We start from the raw sequence: 15487 nt of genomic DNA, 5'->3' as shown, positions 1-15487 counted from the left end.
TACATTTTATATCTTCTCGACTAGAGTCCTGCATGACCGAGTACGCGAGCACGAAATACGAGATGGGGCGAGCACACCCTAACTGTTTAGGCTGCCCGCACTAGTCCTTGTGACCGAACACAGAAGCCGTGACCGAATACGTAGCACATAACTTCAAACACATTACACGTGTCATTATCCGTGTGAGACTGCAGCCAGTACGGGCTACTCATTTATGGTGTGTCTCTCTCTGTAATCATGCAGCGCGAGCACGCCAGTGCAGTAAGACCTAAGATTGAAACCAATGTTTACACATTGAAGGAACGGGAAGGTCTAAAAAGCCACGTATGTAGTACATTTCTGTTGGTTGTAGACGAAAACAGTGCGTCTACTGGGTACGTATCGTGCATAAATTGCTCCACATTATTGTGTTTCCAGTCGGGAACCCCTCAATTAAAGATACACAATTGCAGGAAACTTCACGAAGATACAGCTCCTTCAGGGATACCGGCAGTAAAAAAAAAATAGTATTACAGCAAAATGTGTTGCAATGTGTGCTAAAGATATGAGACCTTTTAATGTTGTTTCCGGTAAAGGTTTCAGAGAACTGTAACAAGAATTAATACATCTAGGTGCGTATTATGGAGAAGTTAACGTGGCAGAGGTCATGTCACATCCCTCTACTATAAGCAGACATGTCACAGAACAAGCTGATGCAAAGCGAAGCAGCATAATGCCTTCTGTTATTGCGAAGTTATTAATAAAACAAGTGCAGCGACAGTTGATATGTGGACTGATTCGCATAATCACGTGCACTGTTTGACACTTACAACACATTACATTAACACAGATTGGTCTCCTGTGAACAATGTTTTAATTACAACAAAATTCCCTGACGTTAAGAAGACGGGAGTAAATATGTTGTTGTTTGTTGTTGTGGTCTTCAGTCCTGAGGCTGGTTTGATGCAGCTCTCCATGCTACTCTATCCTGTGCAAGCTTCTTCATCTCCCAGTACCTACTGCAACCTACATCCTTCTGAATCTGCTTAGTGTATTCATCTCTTGGTCTCCCTCTACGATTTTTACCTTCCACGCTGCCCTCCAATGCTAAATTTGTGATCCCTTGATGCCTCAAAACATGTTCTACCAACCGATCCCTTCTTCTAGTCAAGTTGTGCCACAAACTTCTCTTCTCCCCAATCCTATTCAATACCTCCTCATTAGTTACGTGATCTACCCACCTTATCTTCAGCATTCTTCTGTAGCACCACATTTCGAAAGTTTCTATTCTCTTCTTGTCCAAACTGGTTATCGTCCATGTTTCACTTCCATACATGGCTACAATCCATACAAAAACTTTCAGAAACGACTTCCTCACACTTAAATCTATACTCGATGTTAACAAATTTCTCTTCTTGAGAATCGATTTCCTTGCCATTGCCAGTCTACATTTTATATCCTCTCTACTTCGACCATCCTCAGTTATTTTACTCCCTAAATAGCAAAACTCCTTTACTACTTTAAGTGTCTCATTTGCTAATCTAATTCCCTCAGCATCACCCGACTTAATTTGACTACATTCCATTATCCTCGTTTTGCTTTTGTTGATGTTCATCTTATATCCTCCTTTCAAGACACTGTCCATTCCGTTCAACTGCTCTTCCAAGTCCTTTGCTGTCTCTGACAGAATCACAATGTCATCGGCGAACCTCAAAGTTTTTACTTCTTCTCCATGAATTTTAATACCTACTCCGAATTTTTCTTTTGTTTCCTTTACTGCTTGCTCAATATACAGATTGAATAACATCGGGGAGAGGCTACAACCCTGTCTCACTCCCTTCCCAACCACTGCTTCCCTTTCATGCCCCTCGACTCTTGTAACTGCCGTCTTGTTTCTGTACAAATTGTAAATAGCCTTTCGCTCCCTGTATTTTACCCCTGCCACCTTCAGAATTTGAAAGAGAGTATTCCAGCTAACATTGTCAAAAGCTTTCTCTAAGTCTACAAATGCTAGAAACGTAGGTTTGCCTTTTCTTAATCTTTCTTCTAAGATAAGTCGTAAGGTCAGTATTGCCTCACGTGTTCCAACATTTCTACGGAATCCAAACTGATCTTCCCCGACGTGGGCTTCTACCAGTTTTTCCATTCGTCTGTAAAGAATTCGCGTTAGTATTTTGCAGCTGTGACTTATTAAACTGATAGTTCGGTAATTTTCACATCTGTCAACACCTGCTTTCTTTGGGATTGGAATTATTATATTCTTCTTGAAGTCTGAGGGTATTTCGCCTGTCTCATACATCGTGCTCACCAGATGGTAGAGTTTTGTCATGACTGGCTCTCCCGAGGCCATCAGTAGTTCTAATGGAATGTTGTCCACTCCCGGAGCCTTGTTTCGACTCAGGTCTTTCAGTGCTCTGTCAAACTCTTCACGCAGTATCTTATCTCCCATTTCGTCTTCATCTACATCCTCTTCCATTTCCATAATACTGTCCTCAAGTACATCGCCCTTGTATAAACCCTCTATATACTCCTTCCACCTTTCTGCCTTCCCTTCTTTGCTTAGAACTGGGTTGCCATCTGAGCTCTTGATATTCATACAAGTGGTTCTCTTCTCTCCAAAGGTCTCTTTAATTTTCCTGTAGGCAGTATCTATCTTACCCCTAGTGAGACAAGCCTCTACATCCTTACATTTGTCCTCTAGCCATCCCTGCTTAGCCATTTTGCACTTCCTGTCGATCTAATTTTTGAGACGTTTGTATTCCTTTTTGCCTGCTTCATTTACTGCATTTTTATATTTTCTCCTTTCATCAATTAAATTCAATATTTCTTCTGTTACCCAAGGATTTCTACTAGCCCTCGTCTTTTTACCTACTTGATCCTCTGCTGCCTTCACTACTTCAATCCCTCAAAGCTACCCATTCTTCTTCTACTGTATTTCTTTCCCCCATTCCTGTCAATTGTTCCCTTATGCTCTCCCTGAAACTCTCTACAACCTGTGGTTCTTTCAGTTTATCCAGGTCCCATCTCCTTAAATTCCCACCTTTTTGCAGTTTCTTCAGTTTCAATCTGCAGTTTATAACCAATAGATTGTGGTCAGAATCCACATCTGCCCCAGGAAATGTCTTACAATTTAAAACCTGGTTCCTAAATCTCTGTCTTACCATTATATAATCTATCTGATACCTTTTAGTATCTCCAGGATTCTTCCAGGTATACAACCTTCTTTTATGATTCTTGAACCAAGTGTTAGCTATGATTAAGTTATGCTCTGTGCAAAATTCTACAAGGCGGCTTCCTCTTTCATTCCTTCCCTCCAATCCATATTCACCTACTATGTTTCCTTCTCTCCCCTTTCCTATTGACGAATTCCAGTCACCCATGACTATTAAATTTTCATCTCCCTTCACTACCTGAATAATTTCTTTTATCTCGTCATACATTTCATCAATTTCTTCATCATCTGCAGAGCTAGTTGGCATATAAACTTGTACTACTGTAGTAGGCATGGGCTTTGTGTCTATCTTGGCCACAATAATGCGTTCACTATGCTGTTTGTAGTAGCTAACCCGCACTCCTATTTTTTTATTCATTATTAAACCTACTCCTGCATTACCCCTATTTGATTTTGTATTTATAAGCCTGTAATCACCTGACCAAAAGTCTTGTTCCTCCTGCCACCGAACTTCACTAATTCCCACTATATCTAACTTTAACCTATCCATCTCCCTTTTTAAATTTTCTAACCTACCTGCCCGATTAAGTGATCTGACATTCCACGCTCCGATCCGTAGAACGCCAGTTTTCTTTCTCCTGATAACGACGTCCTCTTGAGTAGTCCCCGCCCGGAGATCCGAATGGGGGACTATTTTACCTCCGGAATATTTTACCCAAGAGGACACCATCATCATTAAATCATACAGTAGAGCTGCATGTCCTCGGGAAAAATTACGGCTGTAGTTTCCCCTTGCTTTCAGCCGTTCGCAGTACCGGCACAGCAAGGCCGTTTTGGCTAATGTTACAAGGCCAGATCAGTCAATCATCCAGACTGTTGCCCCTGCAACTACTGAAAAGGCTGCTGCCCCTCTTCAGGAACCACATGTTTGTCTGGCCTCTCAACAGATACCCCTCCGTTGTGGTTGCACCTACGGTACGGCCATCTGTATCGCTGAGGCACGCAAGCCTCCCCACCAACGGCAAGGTCCACGGTTCATGCGGGGGGGGGGGGGGAGTAAATATTATGAAAGAAATTGAAGAGAGGATGGCTGATTGGGACCTTTCCCCGCACACGTTGCACAGTTTTGTTTTTGTCTCCGACCAGGTTGCTAATGTAATAAAGCCTTTGGAAAATCATGAAAGGATTCCTTGTGCTGCTCATTGTATAAACACAGAACTTAGCCATAATTTCGATGAAGATAACTTCTTGTTAAAAAATGCCCCGGACATCGCATCAACAATAAATACTGCAAAATGCATTGTAAGGTTCATTAAGAAAATGGCCTCTGCTCGTCTTTGAAATCATCGTTGAAACAAGAGGTCTGCTCACGCTGGAACAGCTTGTACGCTATGCTGGAATCCTTACACACTCAGTATAATGAAGTTGCCGCTTTGCTGACGGAAAAGGATTCAGCTTACAGATTGCAAGGGTATGATAATGAGCATGCAGGAAAAATTGCGCATTTTCTGAGACCACTTAAAGAGGCCACAGATGAATTAGAAGGCGAAATAGAACCGACAGTCCAGTTAGTTCTTCTTTGGTTTCACAAGCTGCATCAAATTTGCAGTGTCAGTGACACTGACTGTCAGGTGAGTAATTACTGCAGTTAAAAGCACTGTTTCATTATGATACGCGATAAATTTATAATTAACTAGCGTAACTGATGCATACTAACAAATGTATTTTTTAAGAGGAGGTACAAAGGACTAAAAATCGAGCCTTGACTTTCGTTTGTGAGAGGACTGTGATCACTTCCAGACATAAAATTGCTACGTCTTCTATCCGCGATTGTATTGAAATATCATTTTACTTTCAAAGTGCTTTATGAATTTAGCTGTGTCACGTACTCGTTCTTGGAAACATTACTTTTGTATTAAAAGAGAGAGAGACAGAGATAAATACATTGTGTGATATATATATATATATATATATATATATATATATATATATATATATATATATATATATATAGAGAGAGAGAGAGAGAGAGAGAGAGAGAGAGAGAGAGTGGTGTTGGATTTGTACAGTACAGTACAGTGCAGCGAGGCGTGGTGAGGCGTCAGCGGTGACCGGTCATGCTCGGTTATCCGCGTGTCCGGAATGCGGACAACAGACATGGGCCGAGTACGTGACCGAGCCGAGTCATATGGGGCCGGACACGAGCGGCTCGGTCCCCCCGTCAACTGGCGAGCCGTGACCGGTCAAACACTGAGCGTTGCAGCACTCTATTCTCGACCCTCTTCAGTTATTTTGCTCCCCAAATATCAAAACTCATTTACTACATTAAGTGTCTCCTTCCCTAATCTAATTCCCTCAGCATCACCGGATTTAATTCGGCTACATTTCATTATACTCGGTTTTCTTTTGTTGATGTTCGTCTTATAACCTCCTTCAAGGCACTGTCCATTCCATTCAACTGCTCTTTCAGGTCCTTTGCTGTCTCTGACAGAATTATAATGTGATCGGCAACGCTTTTATTTCTCCTCTATGGATTTTAATCCCTACTCCGAATTTTTCTTTCGTTTTCTTTACCGCTTGCTCAGTATATAAATTGAATGACATCAAGGAATGGCTACAACCCTGTCTGGTACAACTCTGTCTCACCCCCCCTCCCCCCCCCCCCACCTCACCTATGTTTCCCTTTCATGCCCCTCGAATCCTATAACTGGCATCTGGTTTCTGTGCAAATTGTAAATAGCCCTTCGCTCCCTGTATTTTACCCCTGCCAGGTTCAGAATTTGGAGGAGAGTATTCCAGCCAACATAGTCAAGAGCTTTCTCTAAGCTTACAAATACTAGAAGCGTAGATTTTGCATTTCCTTACTAAACCATATAATCATAAACTTACGCCAGTGTCTTGCTCTTACATCTTTCACCTTAGGCAAATACACTTTCTTCAACTTTGGAAGGCAACACACAACTATGAATGAAAATGAACGCAGTGCTGTGAGTGCAGGACAGGAGAGTATAAGTCTGCTGGAAAACCAGGTCACCACAACTACCCGTTTGTCGCAGGAGCAGTCTTCACGCAACCATTGTCTGTGTTACTTCCATGGATAGCGTTCCTTTGCTAACTACAGAGCTATCGCATACAGATACCATTGAAACGGGTGCATAGAATTGACAGCCAGGGTGTAGTTCGTAAGAAACACAAGGAGTGAGGGAGGCAGATCGTGTCACTACCTGTGGATCCTTTTCGAGGGTGCCAGCTGGCTTGCAATGGCGATGCCTGGACACCTAGAACACATGGGCGATGGAAGGATGCATGGGGCTGGTCGTTAATTCTTGCTGCTGCAAGGTCTATATCTCCATAAAAATTTGCGTGATTACTCTGCTACTCACAACAAACTGCCTTGCAGAAGGTTCAATGAACCACCTTCAAACGAGCACTTAAATTTTTTTGTGCGAGCCCAGATTTCTTGTATTTTATCATGATGATCATTTCTCTCTATGTAGGTGGGCGCCAACAGAATGTTTTCGCGGTCGGGGGAGAACACTGGTGATTGAAATTTCATGAGAAGATCCCGTCGCAACGAAGTGCCTTTGTTTTGATGACTGCCATTTCAATCCACGTGTCATGTCTGTGGCACTATCTCCCCTATTTCACGATAATACAAAACGAGCTGTCCTTCTTTGAACTTTTTCGATGTTATCCGTCAGTCCCACCGAATGCGGAGCCCACACTGCACAGAAATACTCCAGAACAGGGCGGACATGCGTGGTGTAAGCAGTCTATTTAGTAGAACTTTTGCAACTTCAAAGTGTTCTGCCAATGAATCGTAGTCTTTGGTTTGTTCTACCCACAACATTAGCTATGTGATCGTTACAATTTAGGTTATTTGTAATTTTAATCCCTAAGTATTTAATTGAATTTACATGCTTCAGTTTTGTGTGACTTATCGCGTAATCGAAATTTAGCGGATTTCTTTTAGTATTCATGTGAATAACTTCACTCTTCTTTATTCAGGGTCAATTGTCACTTTTCACACCATACAGCTATCTTATCTAAATTATTTTGCAATTCACTTTCGTCATCTGATAACTTTACAAGACGGTAAATGACAGCATCATCTGCAAGTAATCTAAAGACGGCTACTCGGACTGTCTCCTATACCGTTAATACAGATCAGAAACAATAGAGGGCCTATAACACTTCCTTGGGGAACGCCAGGTATAACTTCTGTTTTACTCGATGTCTTTCTGTCTATTACTACGAACTGTTACTTTTCTGACAGGAAATCAAGAAACCAGTAGCACAACTGAGGCGATATGACATAGGCATGTAGTTTGGTTAGGAGACACTTACGAGGAATGCTACCGAAAGTCTTCTGGAAATCTAAAAATATAGAATCAATTTGAGATCCCCTGTCACTTGCCCCTATTACTCATTACTTCATGAGTATAAAGAGCTAGCTGTTTTTCATAAGAACAATATTGTCTGAATCCAAGGTGACTATGTGTCAATAAATCGTTTTCTTTGAGGTAATTCATAATGTTCGAACATATACAGGGTGTTACAAAAGGTACGGCCAAACTTTCAGGAAACATTCCTCACACACAAATAAAGAAAAGATGTTATGTGGACATGTGTCCGGAAACGCTTAATTTCCATGTTAGAGCTCACTTTAGTTTCGTCAGTATGTACTGTACTTCCTCGATTCACCGTCACATGTGTGGGCTGACGAGAATCCGCACGCATTTGTGCAATCACGTCATCGACACAGATTTTCTGTGAACGTTTGGGCAGGCATTGTTGGTGATGTCTTGATTGGGCCCCATGTTCTTCCACCTACGCTCAATGGAGTACGTTATCATGATTTCATACGGGATACTCTACCTGTGCTGCTAGAACATGTGCCTTTACAAGTACGACACAACATCTGGTTCATGCACGATGGAGCTCCTGCACATTTCAGTCGAAGTGTTCGTACGCTTCTCAACAACAGATTCGGTTACCGATGGATTGGTAGAGGCGGACCAATTCCATGGCCTCCACGCTCTCCTGACCTCAACCCTCTTGACTTTCATTTATGGGGGCATTTAAAAACTCTTGTCTACGCAACCCCGGTACCAAATGTAGAGACTCTTCGTGCTCGTTTTGTGGACGGCTGTGATACAATACGCCATTCTCCAGGGCTGCATCAGCGCATCAGGGATTCCGTGCGACGGAGGGTGGATGCATGTATCCTCGCTAACGGAGGACATTTTGAACATTTCCTGTAACAAAGTGTTTGAAGTCACGCTGGTACGTTCTGTTGCTGTGTGTTTCCATTCCATGATTAATGTGATTTGAAGAGAAGTAATAAAATGAGCTCTAACATGGAAAGTAAGCGATTGCGGACACATGTCCTCATAACATATTTTCTTTCTTTGTGTGTGAGGAATGTTTCCTGAAAGTTTGGCCGTACCTTTTTGTAACACCCTGTATATGTTCCAAATCCCTACTGGAAATCGACGTTAGTGATATGGGCCTGTAATTCAGCGGATTATTCCTACTTCCGTTTTTGGGTATTGGTGTGATTTGAGCAGTTTTCCAGTCTTTAGGTATGGAACTCTCTGTGAACGAGCGGTTGAATATAATTCCTAAATAGAATGAGAATAATCTGATGGGAACCTGGCTGCTATACAATCTGGACTGGAAGCCTTGCCTTTATTAATTAATTTAAGCTGCTTTACTATAACCTGGATGTCTACTTCTATGTTTATCATCTTGGCAGTTGGTCTTCATTGGAATTCAGGAATATTTACTTCGTCTTCTTTGGCGAAGGCGTTTCGGAAAACCGTGTTTAATAACTTTGCTTTAGTGGCACAGTCATCAGTGACCTCACCGCTGTTATCGTCCAGTGAAGGTACTGATTGCGTCTCGCCACTGGCGTGCTTTATGCATGACCTGTCGCTGTCCTTGATCACCGTCAACTGTCCTCAGTGCCAGTGATTGGTCGCAGACACGCACTGCCGCAGGAGGAACACCTGTTTCTGGAGCTGAGCCGTGTGCGAAGGCTACGACCATGGAAAGGGTTTGCCTGGACGAGATATCCACTCGCGTCTACCTGTCGCTAAAGGCTTAACAAAGGTGGGGTTTGGACATTTAAGCTGTTGATTCAGAGCAGCTTACACCATGGACTTCCCTTGTACACGTAGGCCATATTGAAGCAAGTGTACAGAATGACTGCATACACACATACACATCTTTCGTGCATTGCCTGTTGACTTTCCCTTTCACACATTTGTAGCCACACGGAAAACCTTTATATTTTCTTTTCTGTCAAACATTTCGGTGGTTAAGTCCCTTTGTACGTATAGCCACAGACAACGGACAGTGCTTAGTCATTAAATGTTCTTCTCTGATGTCTCCCTATGGCCGCCACACCTACGGCAGAGGTGATACACTACCCCCCACTGAGAACGGCGGGCTATACTGCACCACGGTCGTCGTATTCCATGTCAAAACAATTTGGTCGCCACGGAAGAGGGGTTGTAAAGTCGTTTTGCTCTCTATGCAAGTCTGTCTGGAGACTACAGATCGTGTTCCTCGATGCTCAAAATGCACTCACAATTCTTCCCTTACTTTCCTCCTTTGGGGTTTCTGCGACTGGGGGGTCAGTGAACACTATACTGTTGTGTGAATTTTATTAATTCACTACGATTTATCTACAATACCTGGTCTCAATCCTGAGTAACGACAGACGTCTCTGCTGCATACATATTACCTCTGTTTGTTACCAGATTTTTCTGACACAAAGTTAAAGATTTCTGACACAGAATTTAAAGATTAATAGGATTAACTTTACTTGTATAGGCATTTAAGTATTTAGGAACCATGTCTAGATTTTTATATATTTTACGTACTGCACGTAATTATACCTCAAAGTGGACTACCCCTGTCGCTACAAACTTTCTTTTCGCCTCTATGCATCCACACTTCAGGACCTGACCTACTGACCACAGGAAGCTACATTTTTAATTACTTGTTTGTGCCATATGTACTTGCAAATGCTAACAGGTATAATTATTAGTCTGCAAATAGTGTAAGTACTGATATAGTATTGTTTAGTAGACCGTTCTCAGTCACCGATAGAAATATCTGTCCTTATACACCTTGGACCATGTATGTCTGTCTACATGTAGGAAGTTAAATGGCTCTGAGCACTATGCGATTTAACTTCTGAGGTCATCAGGCGCCTAGAGCTCAGAACTAATTAAACCTAATTAACCTAAGGACATCACACACATCCATGCCCGAGGCAGGATTCGAGCCTGCGGCCGTAGCGGTCGCGCAGTTCCAGACTGAAGCGCCTAGAACCGCTCGGCCACTTCGGCCGGCGCTTTATTGGTGGTCTCTGAAAACGTGAGACGCATCGGGAACAGCAAACCTCTGCTGGGACCATTGGGATGCGTGGCAGCGGTATATCTTCTCCTGCCATGCTCCCATTCAACATTGTGGCTTCAATGATATTATCATTGTTTTTTGCAGACAACGTGGTACCGCTGCAAAATCGTAGTTTCTTTATGTTTCGAAGAGGAATGACAGCCAAGCAATTTTTCAGATTTAAACCGTGCAGCGAAAAGCCTGGCAAATCAATGAATTCAGGAACTTCATTGAATTTTTAAGAACTTCATTCTGATTCATTGCAGTATCAACACATAGAAATACAGTCGCTTCGCCTGATACTTTCTTTTAAACGCAGAAGTTGACGGCACCGACATCGATGAATAGGTATGTTTAGGGATCCGCAGTTCATGAACGAACCAGTTAAAATGAACTATTCTGAGAAGGGATCTGTTAGAAGTGTCCTTTCTCTTACTAACATGTAGTTCGTTTACTTCTGCATTCCCCTACATATTGGAAATTAGAATCCCTGAGAACGAATTTCCCCTCCCTCGATACTGAGTACAGCCGACTCCCAGGACCTAAGTCTCCTTAGTCCTGACATCCTAATGGTGGACTGTGCGGACGGCATCAGACTGGAAGACTGAAACCATTCCGTCAGTTTGTAATCTCACCCCTCCTTCTCTTTCCATATATTATCCACATTAAGCAAAGTTTTTTATCAGGATTTGAGACGCGCAAATTTGACAATAAGCTTTCTAGTATGTTTAGCTTGCCATGTTGAGTTGGCTCCAGTTCTTCTTGTCTAGGGGGCTGATTCTTGAAGATAAAAATTTCAGATCAGGTCCTCGCGGTTGGTTTAAACCAAATAAATTTGAATATTGTTGTCGGAAAATTTTTTGTTCAAAATGGCTCTGAGCACTATGCGACTCAACTTCTGAGGTCATCAGGCGCCTAGAGCTCAGAACTAATTAAACCTAATTAACCTAAGGACATCACACACATCCATGCCCGAGGCAGGATTCGAGCCTGCGACCGTAGTGGTCGCTCGGCGCCAGACTGTAGCGCCTAGAACCGCACGGCTACTCCGGCCGGCCGAAAAAAAAAATTTTTTTTTATATGTACATACATTTTCTCAGATTTTAGTGTATCATACAGTATTTTGATTTTTCACCTTAACAAGGCCGAAATTAAATGATTCGCACAAAAATACCTCCAATCACATTAGAGGCATGCTTACGACGCTCTTACTCTGCGGAAATAATAATATTCCAAACGTTTTACCACTTTTCTTAACAAATGAATTCCTTGTAGTGTTATTTACATTATTAATTTATATTGCTATTTGATAAATGAATCCAGAAAGAAATAAAGTAAACAGTACAGGGGTACGTAATTAATTATTGAAATTTTAAGTGTGCCAATAATTAGCAATTTGAAGTGTTTGCAAAAAAATTATTTTAACTATATATCCAGAACGAGTACGTATCGGCTATGACATCAAAACTAAAATATCTTAATAAAATAGTTCCTTTTCGTAAATTTTAGCTCGAAATATAACATACCTTATCTGAAAGTTTTCAGAAAAGCAACTGAGATAATACTGACCTGTCCTAAATTCGGAAAAAAACACTGGTATCGACAAATACTGTTGAGGGAAAGGAATGCTATAGGAGGACACGGCTAGAAGTTCTGTTACTTAAGTTCAGGCTCCATTTCCGAACTGTGCCAACTGCCTACGATAGAAGAGAGAGACTGTTCCCTTAGTCCACTTACTTCACCTCAGTCTACAGTACCTGTATTTAAATATTTGTTTTCTGTGTTAAGACTTAATTTTAGCGCAATATTTAATAAGAGCTAGTTTGTTTTCTATTTCTAAACCTTGTCAGATAAGAAAATTAGGAAGCAGATTATCACTCTTGGTGACAAGTATAATACTTTCATCTTTAATGCCTCCCACTTCCCGGATTCAAAAGCAAAGGCCTAGGTTGATACTGAAAACGCTCAGCGCTTTGTGTCAAGAGAATCAGCACGTGCAACACCTCAACCTGACGGACATGTAGAGGCCTCCATTCGATCAATGTCTTTGACCTTCCATTTGAGGTCCCGCCAGACATCGTCATGTTGACTTCCAAGCCATATGCCAATGTACTCAATCACCAGGCCGACAAATGGAAAACCTTTGATACCTATTCTTTTCTCTACAGTGTCCATTAACTGAAAATTGAATTAGTGAAGCATGTGCCATTATACCTGGTTATAGGACGATGGAGGGCCATCATCACATATGACAGGCAGCCCCACGCCTGTTCTTGCTGTAACTAGGAAGGACATTCCGCCAGAACTGTCTCTGACGCCAGCTTAGAGAGACACCACTCAACGACACTGCCCCCACTGCGACGTCCACTGTCCATCCTGTGACCTATGCTGTGGTCACCGCACGATCTTCAGCACAACTCACATGATCCATTACAAACGAAGACCGCCGTCACAGTGACTGATCCGTCACTTGTCACATCAGTGCAACCAGAGTTGTTAATGTGGGGAGAACTCTCCTGCCTAGTACTGATGGCAACAATACAGAAAAGGCACCTAGTGTTGTAGCGACTTCTGCCTTCCTTCCATTGGGCATTGAGTCAACAGACAACTGCTACCATTTTAAATCTGAGCTGCATGTAGGAAGCGCCAGAAGTGGAAACATGACACTTAGATGATTACCTTCAACAAAAGGCTACATGATGACAATCAGATGTTCGCTGTCGCAAATTCCTCTGTCACCTTGGCCTACAAATGCTTCATGTCATAGTAACACAGTGGCTCATCCCACATGAATTCCCTCTTGTGATACCAACTTCACTTGTGTGTACAGTAGACGACCCACCAAACGACACAGTATCTGTACTAATGAGCTTCTGGGCATATAAGGTAGAGGATGACACCATACTACCACCTTGTACCACAAAAGATAATGTCCTGATGGAGGTACTGGGCAGAGCAACAACACCACTATGGATGGTGGTACATCCCAGACAGCTACTCACAGAGTGAATATCACATTCCAGGTAGACATGGGAAGTCAACAGTACCGACAGGCCATGCTCAACGTCAATAACATCCATGTGGAGCATAAACTGACGATGTTACAGGATACACTGAACACAGCAAATACAGACATAGCCATCCTTCAGGAGACCTATTGTAATGGTACTTTGACTTCCGCGCCTCCGCCAATACAAAGATATAATTTACGATCGCGCACGCAGAAGAGCGCTGCGCCAAGGACCGATTTTTATAAATAATTTTGTTCGTCTTTTTTACTTTTGCGTAGGTTTTTGTTTTTAACAACTAATTGATTACACTCTCTCTCTCTTGTCTTCATACGAAAGACGTGTATTTTTCGGCGATGTGTTGAACGTGCTTTTGGGTGGAAATTAAAATTACATTACAAAGCGAGGTTGTTTCAATAGTGATTCGAGGTGGTTATCATCAAATTTGTAAACTGATCATGACAGTGGCAACTTGAAGAAGTTTTCAACAGACAGAGAAAAGTGAAAGACGGGTCGTCCTACGAGAGAAATTACGAGGACAGCCATGAAGACTACATTGTAATTAATAATGCGTATCTAACTAGATTATAAGGTAAATTTCAATTAGTTTCTGATGCTATTTCCGTACAGTCGCTTTTTGTAGTGTTGCCGACCCGGTCTGCCATGCACGGTCAAATTACAGCACGATCTCAAGTCCGCCTTATCCGTAACTCAAACCACCAAGATTCCAAACCCAATCAGATTTTTTATTTTATATTTTTCACGGCAGAACCCCGAGGAGAAGGGCACACTACACTATGTCAGGGATTTTGTAGAGCCTTTCGAATGCAACACACACATCACCCACACATCTGGCACTGGCAGTGGCATGGCGCTCTTTTCTTTGATGGCTTAATTACCAAAGACATCACTTTTCTCCTTGGCGGGTGCAGAATTGCGTACACTCTTTATAGCACCAGATCCATAAACATCTACACACCCTCCGGATTGGGCCATCATGGAGAGTGGTCTCCTTCTTTCAGGATGCCTTCATGCCACTCTTGATGGGCATCAGGATGACTTCATTTTCGGTGGTGATTTTAACTACATCGACGTCCCTAAGGGCCAACTGCCACACTACACTCTATGTGTGGCCCTCTCCACGATCGGAATCACCCTTCGATTCACTGATGCGTGTGAATATGTACATGTCGATAGGAAGGGTTTCACACACCATATATGCCACTCCTCGAGCCACATACACCGTAACTATCTCTCAAGCTCCAATGTTTGGGGCAAACAAGTCACTTAAACATGGCTCATTAGCTTTTCCTATCAGGTACTGTCACCTTTCAATGCCAGATGGTATGGCATGGGCGAGGCCCCTGGAAATTGAATGTGTCTCACCAACATTTTCTTGAATGTCAACAGCTCATGGGGGCCTTGTGGACATCCTGCATCCTCCTGGCTTCCTTTTATGGTTGCTTGATTCTGTTGATAAACCAAACAGAGGAACTAGCGTCAGTGACTATCGGCCTCTGTCTTGCATGAACTTTGACATGAAGATCTACACTGGCTTTTGGAAGCGAGCTTGAAAAGTGTTGCCTGCTTTGTGGTATATCACAACTAGGCGTCATCATGAGGTAATTACAACTTCTGGTCTTCCTTATGTCGATACTGTGACATGATTTCCTTCTAGCAGACATGGTGCATGATGGTACTCATGGCCTCCTTTTATTCCAGCGAGGACTTTGATAGGGTTGATCACTCGTATCTGGCAGTGAAGACCCAGAACATGGAATTCCCAGACAGCTCTGGGACACGACATCTTGGATTATGTACCATGGTCGTCTTATACCATCTATCCTGGTCCTGTACGGCCACTACTGCCAGCTAAATAAAAGATTCAAACTACTGAAGGCACTAACTACTGATAGGC

Source organism: Schistocerca nitens, chromosome 10, assembly GCF_023898315.1.
Source record: "Schistocerca nitens isolate TAMUIC-IGC-003100 chromosome 10, iqSchNite1.1, whole genome shotgun sequence".
Classification (NCBI taxonomy): domain Eukaryota; kingdom Metazoa; phylum Arthropoda; class Insecta; order Orthoptera; family Acrididae; genus Schistocerca; species Schistocerca nitens.
The sequence above is the reverse complement of the archived record's forward strand: the minus strand, read 5'-3'. Positions refer to the sequence as shown.